Raw genomic sequence first — 9305 nt, 5'->3', positions numbered from 1 at the left:
TACCAATTAACCTGTTCACATGTAGAATGTTCTAAACTTCTTTTCCAGTCTTTTGTTCCTGCTGTACATCAAATTCAGAATGAGTGTATATTTCACAAAAACGCTAAAGTTAATAAATTTGAACATTAAATATCTCATCTTTGTACTGTATTCGATTCTAGGTCAAAAAGGATTTTCACATGATTGCAATGTTTTTTATTCACATTTTACCCAGCGTGCCAACTTGGGGTTCGATTTTCACAGTATGGTATTTTTTTTTAGGTATTAGTACCTTTATGCACACACACACACACACACACACACATAAATATATACATAATATGTTGATGATGATAATATCGCTCTAATTTTTTGTTCCAGGATATTTACTGTTGGATTTCTACTTTTACTTTAGTGAAAAGTTTCATAAATTCAAAACGTTTTTGATGCATTCCATATTTAAATGTTGATAAAAATCTTTTATAAATAACTAACAACAACACTCTAATACTGTTCAACATTACCATACTCACAGTAATAAACTTTACACTAAAGATATGACTAAAGCATCAGTAGCTGCAGCCATGATTGTGTTTGAGTTGTGTACTGTCTAAAACTACAATAAAGGAAGGACAATGGAGAAAAAATTAAATTCAAATGGATAATTTGATGTATGATTGTAATTGTGTTACATTTGTTCCATGCAACTATCTTGAATCTTTTACTCAAGATGATAGTAGTGGGCCTAGCTGAAGTTTTCCTAATTCAGTTGGAAGTCAGTGAGTTCACTTGTCTACGCAAATATGACATTTTGAATATTGTTTGACATGGTTTACTGATTTAATGAGCTGTAGAGGAAACAAATAAACAAACAAACAAACAAAAACCCATAGGCCTACATGTAGCATAATCTCAGAAAGCCATGTTATTTAAATGATTGAACCTCATTAGTCACATTTTGTCAGTAAAATACTGCAATAGCTATAGTTTCCAGAAATAGGACATTAAACAATAGGTTGGTGGGAAAACACCTAACCAGAATAAATCATCTGTACTTTTATGATTTTTAATGAGGGAAGAAAAGGGCAGTTTTTTTTTATGTGTCCTGTGAAGCTGTCCCTGCCACTGACACACCGCTGCAGTTCTCTGTAAATCCAACAGATGGCACAATAACTCCGTGAGTCTGTGTCAGGACTCTGATCTCAGCTGGTTGCAGTCTTATAAATCCTGCATCCTCTCTAGTTGCTCATATAAAAATCATTCATGGTTGGATGTGTTGACTGAAGTGTCCTGACCTTCATGATTAAAAAATGAAATGTATTGAACAAGTATCGTATTGGCATTTCACCCACTTAAAGATATCAAACTAAGTGTAATAGTCATGGTAAAAAGGGAATATTTTGTTGTTGTGATGAGTCGGCACTATAAATATATATTTTCAAAGAGTGGATAGCAATTATGAGTGCTCTGTTTTAGCCACAGAGCAGGGCAGCTGTAATAATCCTGTTAATTATCTTACTGTACAGTCGATCAGTAATTGGATCATATGGTCAGTCAACAGCTGCTCAATATGGCAGTAAAATTGGCTTTTGCTGTAAATGATAATCAGAATCAAAAGCATAAATACTTAATTGATCTCCTAGGGGAGAATTGGTAACATTTACAGATGCTCCCGTTCAAGAATAGAAAAATGTATGTAATATGTGTATGTGTTTACAGTCTACTACAATATAAAACACAGTCAATATACCAATAATATGACAAAATACATACAGTGAGAATGTAAAGTAATATGTCTCTTATTATCCTAAACAACATATACATATAGAACAGCAATATACAGTATGGATGTAGAAAAATAGAAGATGTCGAAAATAAGGAAATAATGTAAGTTGATTTTATCAAAGTCATGGGACATATCCACTGGAGTATTTTAAATATAAACTAAATATCAGTCTGATGTTTGTTCCTGCCAGCTTTTACCCCCTGATGATATACAAAAACTGCTGATACAGTATCACCGTGGCCGAAGGGTAGACTTCAGGAATTGACCTCTTGACCTGAAAATAATGAACTTCAGCTTTATTATTTGGGATTTTTATATACAAAGAATATGATTGATGACTTCCCTTGCCATGACGGATTGCCTTGTTTTCTACGAGGGCGTTGTTTTTGTTGTTTTGTCGCATGATTGATGGAATAAATGGGGATCTTAATTGTCTGCCACAGTGTTTATTTTGAATGGAGCCCCAGGATTGTACAGTTAAAACCCTCAGAATCTGGAGAGCAGGAGAGATAGATAAAATGGAGCAGTATAGCCCTATAACCATGTGTTCATGGTCTGGTTGACAGAGTATTCTGCCTGAACTCACCCAGCACATGTTCATTAATCTGGTGCACATCAGAGCACCCACAATACAATTAGTCGATGGTCAGAACGGCGTGCTATTGTCTGTAACCAATCCTCTAGTCCCCCTGAATCGTTAATCCTTTATAAATCCAATTCTCCATCACAACTGATGTCCTACACAGCGTGGTTTACACACTGTTGTTTACATGCATGACTCATGAATCATGTCTGGCTCAGTTTCATGGGTTCAAAATCACTCCGTGTTCGATAGATTGCCTCCACACTTCGAAGAAATTGAGCTCAGCTATTCTGAAAGCAGTTTGTCTCAGCACTTCCTGTTTATTTTATTTTATTTTATTTCTCCCCCCAAACATGAATCCAGGCAGTAGATGTTGGAGCTGGTTTTACGAAGCCATCTGCAGTGCTGCCTGGATGGTGCCAGGCTTACAAGGCTGGTGGTGTTTTTAAAATAGAAGCATGGCTGACCAGATTTGCCCCAACCAGAGACCGTCACGCTCTAGTAACAGGTAAAATATTTACTGTAAATACACCCCCTGCATACTGCACGAACACTGTTGGTTCTAGTTCTTCTTAAAAGAACACAGCACTCTTAGAAATAAGGGTTCCAAAAGGGTTCTTCCTGAAGGGCTGAGATTCTACCCACAACCATTTGCTTCTGAAGAACCCTTTTTGGAAGGAAGCATTTATTGATGGTACTGTGTAAAATAGAGGTTCTGTTGAGAATCCTTTTCACCCAAAGAACTCTTTTTAGAAGAAAGACTTGTTCTAGGATTGTGGAAATCCTTGAAGAACTCTTTCATAGGGTTTTTTTTAATACCATAATCTAAAAGGATTCTCGGAAGAACCCCCTGGGTGGGTTCTAGATAAAACCTTTGTAATATAAAAAGGTCTTCCGTAGAACCCCCTGGGTTGGTTCTAGATCAAACCTTTGGAATGTAAAAAAGGTTCTCGGTAGAACCCCCTGAGTGTTTTGTAGATAAAATCCGTGGTATATAAAAAGGTTCTCCATAGGACCCCCATCAGTTTGTTATAGTTACAAACCTTGAAATATAAAAAGGTACAACCCTTGAGTGTGTTCTAGATAAAACCCACAGAATCTAAAAAGCTTCTTGGTAGAACCCTCTGGGTTGGTTCTAGACAAAACCCTTGGAATATAAAAAGGTTTGTAGAACTTCCAGAGAGGGTTCTGGGTGTAACCATGGGATCATAGAAGGGTTCTCAGTAAAACCTCTCATAGGGGGTTCTAGGTAGAACTCTCTGAAAGGGTTCCAAAAAGAACCTTTAAAACAGGTTCTACCAGAAACCATAAAGGATTTTTCCTATGGAGATAAGCCATAGAACCCTTTATGGTTCTAGTTAGCACCTTTATTTCTCAGACTGTGAAGGGCAAATAAATTAAAAACACATGAAGTGAAAGAGAGAGAACAAGTGGGTTTTTTTGTCATAACAAAAGATGTTTAATTAGAGTAAAAATGCCGGGTTCTTTGATCTGAAGAGCGATCGCTGAGAGATGGATTATACAGCAGAGAGGAGGTGCAGGCTCTTCAGCTTTTCCAATCAGCACACTCTCCCTGGCCTTTTATGTGTGTCTCCCCCCGTCAAGCAATTGCTTACATAATCATCTGCTTACTTTAATCTCCGCATATTTCCCACAGTTTGTGCTCTTTTACACGTCCCCCACTTTTTTCTGTCGTACCCCCCACCAGATTCAATGCAGCCACCCCCTGTTCCCCGTTTTTCTCCTTCAGTGCTTTTATCTGACATGCCCACTGGCACTCTCACTCTCTCTGCTGTCCCTCTTCCCTCCACCAGTGAGTGGTCATTGATTACTGTACATGGATTGTATGATGAAATGCCACTCGCCCACCTAACATCCTCTTGTCAGCTGCCCCTGACATCCCACTGCCTCTGTGCATTGCAGACTGTCTCCGGCTGCCTACATTTACAATGTTACATTGCTTTGCGGTGGATTTACATCTAGAAAGACTTTTCATACCATGGAGGGACATTTCTGCTAATGTGATAAAAAAAAAGAAGAAAAAGATCCCCATTACAGTCATTAGAATTAGAAGCCTTTCACATCTCAAAATAATGAGTTAGTATCTCAAAACAATGAGAAACTTTTTTAAGATAATCGCTTAGTATCCCAAAATAATGACTTGGTGTCACAAAGTAATGACACAGTATCTCAGAATAATCATATAGTACCTAAATAATGACTTATTTGAGATACTAGCACATTATTTTGAGAAGGTCTCTAATTATTTGTGGTATTAAGCCATTATTTTTTGATAATAAGTAATTATTTTGAGATTTTAATTCATTATTTTGCCATACTAAGTCATTATTTTGAGGAAGTTTATTATTATTTTGAGATACTAAGTCTTTGATTTTGAGATAATTTCTCATTATAGTGACTTACAGGATCTTATTTTTTCATTACATGGTGGAAATGGACTTGGTGGTGAGTATTTAACTACATTTAACAGCACATATTTGCTGCACATGTGATGACAGTGCAGTTTTATGCAGTAGAAACCACTGTTGTTTACAGTAATAAAGAGGGAAACTAAATCCAATTTATTCTCTTCAGCTGTAAATTGTCGGCGCATATTAAAGTAAATGATGTGGATTACAGTGTGAAACCTGATGACACACTCAAAGCCAGAGAGAGGGGTATCCAATTAGTCACCTAATTAGCAAGTGAATGTTGTTTTAAAAATCAAAGGTCTTGAAAAGAGATGGAAAACAAAAACGCTGAGGATATAAACCAGAGCATATAGCGTCTTTTAAAATGTGGTATCATGATTTAACTGATATGATAGTTGTCTTCCTATTTGTGATTTGTGACATCCACAACAGAAAAACTGAGTGTGTGTGTTCATGGCAGAAGAAAGGTTTGAATTCATGTTTGACAGAGCCGTGGGCAAGTTGTACAGATCTGTTAACTCACTAAAATGGAGATGCAGAGTCGCACAGTGGGACTCAATTCTCTCTGCAGGGGTGTGAACAGAACCAAAAGCCTGCGCTTGTATGGTGACTGCAACGTCACTACCTTTCCACAGTCATAGTTAGATAGGCCTGCGGGGTCACAGCGAGAGGTAACACGTGCCCACGTAAACTGTCCAGTCAGGAACCAGAAAGGATGTAGAGCGGCTGTGACTCCCTCCTCTTATTTTAAGAAGATCTTCCCCAAATAGGTTGCTCCCACAGAGACAAATAATTGGCGTGATATCTTAGGGGCACAAGCATGAGGAGCAGTCTGCATTTTAATGCCAGTCCTCCACAGGAAGAACCCAGTTATGCATGCCAGTGGGCAGGCTCTCTGGACTCTGTTTGTTTAGGGAAACACATGCTATTGGAACAGAGTTTAACACATGAAATGGGGTTTAATAATGTATAGATAGATAATGACATGCTTGTGGTGGTACTGCTTTAAAAATGGGGGCTAGACTTTTACACAAAATAATTAAAACATGCTCTTTTAAATTAATCAGTTGTATTTAATTTCTTTATGATCGATTCAGCTCTTTATTGTTTCTTTCTTGGCATAAAAGAAGCTACACAACCGACTGCTTGACCAGTCAATATCAGACACACAGTTGAACAAACAACGGTGACAGTTGGTTCGCCACTTTGTTCCAGACTAACACATCTACTGCTCCCAGTCCTACATCAATATAGGCTCATATACATATGTCAGGTTTGCTAGAGAGAGAAGAGTTGTAATTAGTTGAAAGCAGTGTGATTTTTTCCCCTAGAGAGAGGGAGGGAAGGGGGGTATAGATGTTGAAACTGTAGTGAGAGTCGTCATGTTGCTGATATGATATTGATATTGATATGAGTACCAATAGCTCACTTTTACTGTCCATTTTTACTGAGAACCGCATGAAAAAATAGGTGAGACACTGAATCTCTAAAGGAATTATTGCTGCAGGCTTGTGTGACACGTGCGTGAGCCACACTGTTCACACGGGCTGTGTGGCTGATCTAATTCAGATTCACCAAAGTCACGCAAAAACACAAACAAACAAACCGATTGAGGTAGCTGAACACCAACAATTCCTGTGTTCTGCAAGGTGACAGGACTGTTTTTGGAAAAGGAGGCTGACTTTGGAAAGAACAACATCTGGCTTATATAATGGTGGTTTTCTGTCAGAAAACACTGTCTGACTGTCTGCAAGGTGAAGTGGTGAAAATACTCTAAATATAGCTTACACTTAAAGTGATATTGGTTTTCTTTAGGTGGGCCTTTTTTTAGGTAGCTAAAGTACATTTTGCTGCTGACCCTACCCACAGCAGAATGTTGCTTACCTTCATATAATGGTACTCCACTGCTTCTCCAAACTGGTGTGTGATGACCGCCATTTACTGTAGATAATACACTTGACTATAGATAAGTACCTCTTACAACCCCACTTGAAAAAGCCCAAACTATCTCTATCCCTAATACAGCAAAATATATATCATGAATTTAATCTAAAATTAATCACAGATCTAAAATGACTATCTGGAGCAGCTGTAAGTGTCAGAAATACACACACACCTGGCAGTAATGCATTCTGAGTAATCTGAGAAACAATTTGTTAGATCTGGAATGAGCACTGAATATATGAATTGTTACATAAAACAGATTGTCAATGACAGAACGGACTGATCTGATCAGGCTCACAACAGAGCTTGGCAGCTGATGGTGGAACAGCTTTCTCCCTCCTCCAAAACACTCACTATATATCATACACTAGTCACTGGCCTGAGTACACACAGGGAGGCCAGAGACAAAGCAAAGACCATCCCACTATTTTCACTCTCTCTGCCAACAATGTGTCACGATTTTGTATGGGTTACAATGCTGAAAAGAACGAGTTACAAACCTCATTTTGGTACTTATTTAATTTCAAAGGAGAATAAAACCACACCATTTGCTTTCATTTGAAATTTCTGCATTTGGACTAAATGAACCACACAAAGTAAAGTACACTAACAATGATGGATGGATTGTGAAAGACATTCCTATTTCTTTCCATCTGGAACATAAAGCACAGAAGAGGAAAGAGACATTGAATGGCAATAGTTGCCCAAACAGCTTTATCTTAAAAAAAAATTAAGCAAAATGTTGCATTGAGACAGACTGTAAAAATCACAGTAATTGGGTTTGTTTTGCATCTACCTAGACTAGATCCATCTTGACTTATACAGGCTGTTGGTGCTAAGCTTATTAGACATGGTCTGCTTATCTCATAAGCATTTCAAGGGAAAGCTTTATGAAGAAGAAAATAATGTACCACATTAAAGCTGTTAAATAGTTTTTAATTCCTTTGCTCTTTTAGTATTTTCTAATGCAGCTAAGAAACTGAGGATCTTCATGACCGTTTCCTTTGGCAGTATTTGGTTTTTAATGTTGACCTAAAGCAACCAAATTCTTTTTTCTGACCGTATGAAACACATTGGAGATGACAGGCCATGACCAGACTAAAAGAACAAAGCTTTGATCTTTTGTTCAAGGCTTTATTAGTTTCTCCCTTGAGCCATTTTTGCTGCTTATAACAAAAATACAAAAAACATATTTGAACTCCTGAATTATATATGATATCTGTTACCTCTGTATTGACACATAAGATAAGGTAGCGAAACGTACCATACCGTAACGTAACGTAACGTAACGTAACGTAACGTAACGTAACGTAACGTAACGTAACGTACACAAGACTTCATTGATCCCCAGGGGGAAGCTCATACTGGTACAGCTTCACTAAGACAGGCTTTAAAACAGATATGGAATGCTTTGAATGAGATAAATAGAAAATGGGAGATGAAAAACTGCATGAATAATACTATGTAACTGAACTGTAGATCGAAGTCCAGTAGTACAACTAAAGCTGTCAGATAAATGTAGAGTAAAAAGTACATTATTTGCTTCTTATATGTAGTGGATGTAGATGTATAAAGTTATATAAACTGGGAATGCTTATGTTGAATATTTTCAAAAAATCCTTGTTATCAATGCCACTGGTGGTTAAGTGCATTGTAATGAGCATCCTGTTGCTTGCACTCCATAGGTACAAGTGAACATCCAGGGCATCGGCCAAAAAAAGTTGTGACATAAACAAGACTGAGCCTGACTGACCAAAATCATGTTGATAGATGAGGTAAGTAAAGTTACATTCAGCACATACTGCCTGCACATACCTCTGAGTGATGGCTACCTCACTGAACTGCTGCGGCTTGCAAGTGTGTGGTGACCACACAGACATTGTTGCTGCTGTGGTGGTGCTACTGCCAGCCCTGTCTTTATACACTGTGTTTGCAGAAGAGTTTTAAAGGGAAGAAAAGAGCTGTGACCAGAAAGCATTCAGTGATTTTTGATAATTGTAATTCAGAGAGAAAGTGGAAGGGAGAGAAAGAGGATTCAAGGAATCAAAGACTTTTTTGTGCAGCTATGCATGCAATGAAATTCTTAGTTTGTTATGTCTTTCTACTTGGTGCTGTAAATTATTCTGTTTATAATGTAAAGAAAAGGAATTGATAGGCATAAGAGGACTGAAGTAGACAAGCTGATAAATGGTTTAAAAGTCTGTGCAAGAGAATGAAAAAGAGAGAGCACACCGGAAAAATACTGCCCTGCATTTTCTTCATGCCTGTGAGGTATTCTACAGATATAAACACTAAAATGGTTGTGAAAGGTGTCATGTTGCTAGTATGATGTCAACATAACTATCAACAGTTATATAACCACATTTTCACTGTCTATTTTCACCCAGAATCTGTCACGTGGGGCTAACACAGGCTGTGTGGCTGCTCTAACCTGTTAATATGTGCGCATAAATGAAAAGCGAGAGGTTCCGCAATGCCCAGCTGAGGGGTGGTTTTGTGGTGGATGCCAGTTGATTGTTGGCGTTAGCGGGCTGTATTTCTAAGATAACGTTAGCTAGTGTTGCACACTGCTGGTGCTGTT

This window comes from Lutjanus erythropterus, chromosome 6 (assembly GCF_056507025.1).
Source record: "Lutjanus erythropterus isolate fLutEry1 chromosome 6, fLutEry1.hap2, whole genome shotgun sequence".
Lineage (NCBI taxonomy): Eukaryota > Metazoa > Chordata > Actinopteri > Lutjaniformes > Lutjanidae > Lutjanus > Lutjanus erythropterus.
The sequence above is the reverse complement of the archived record's forward strand: the minus strand, read 5'-3'. Positions refer to the sequence as shown.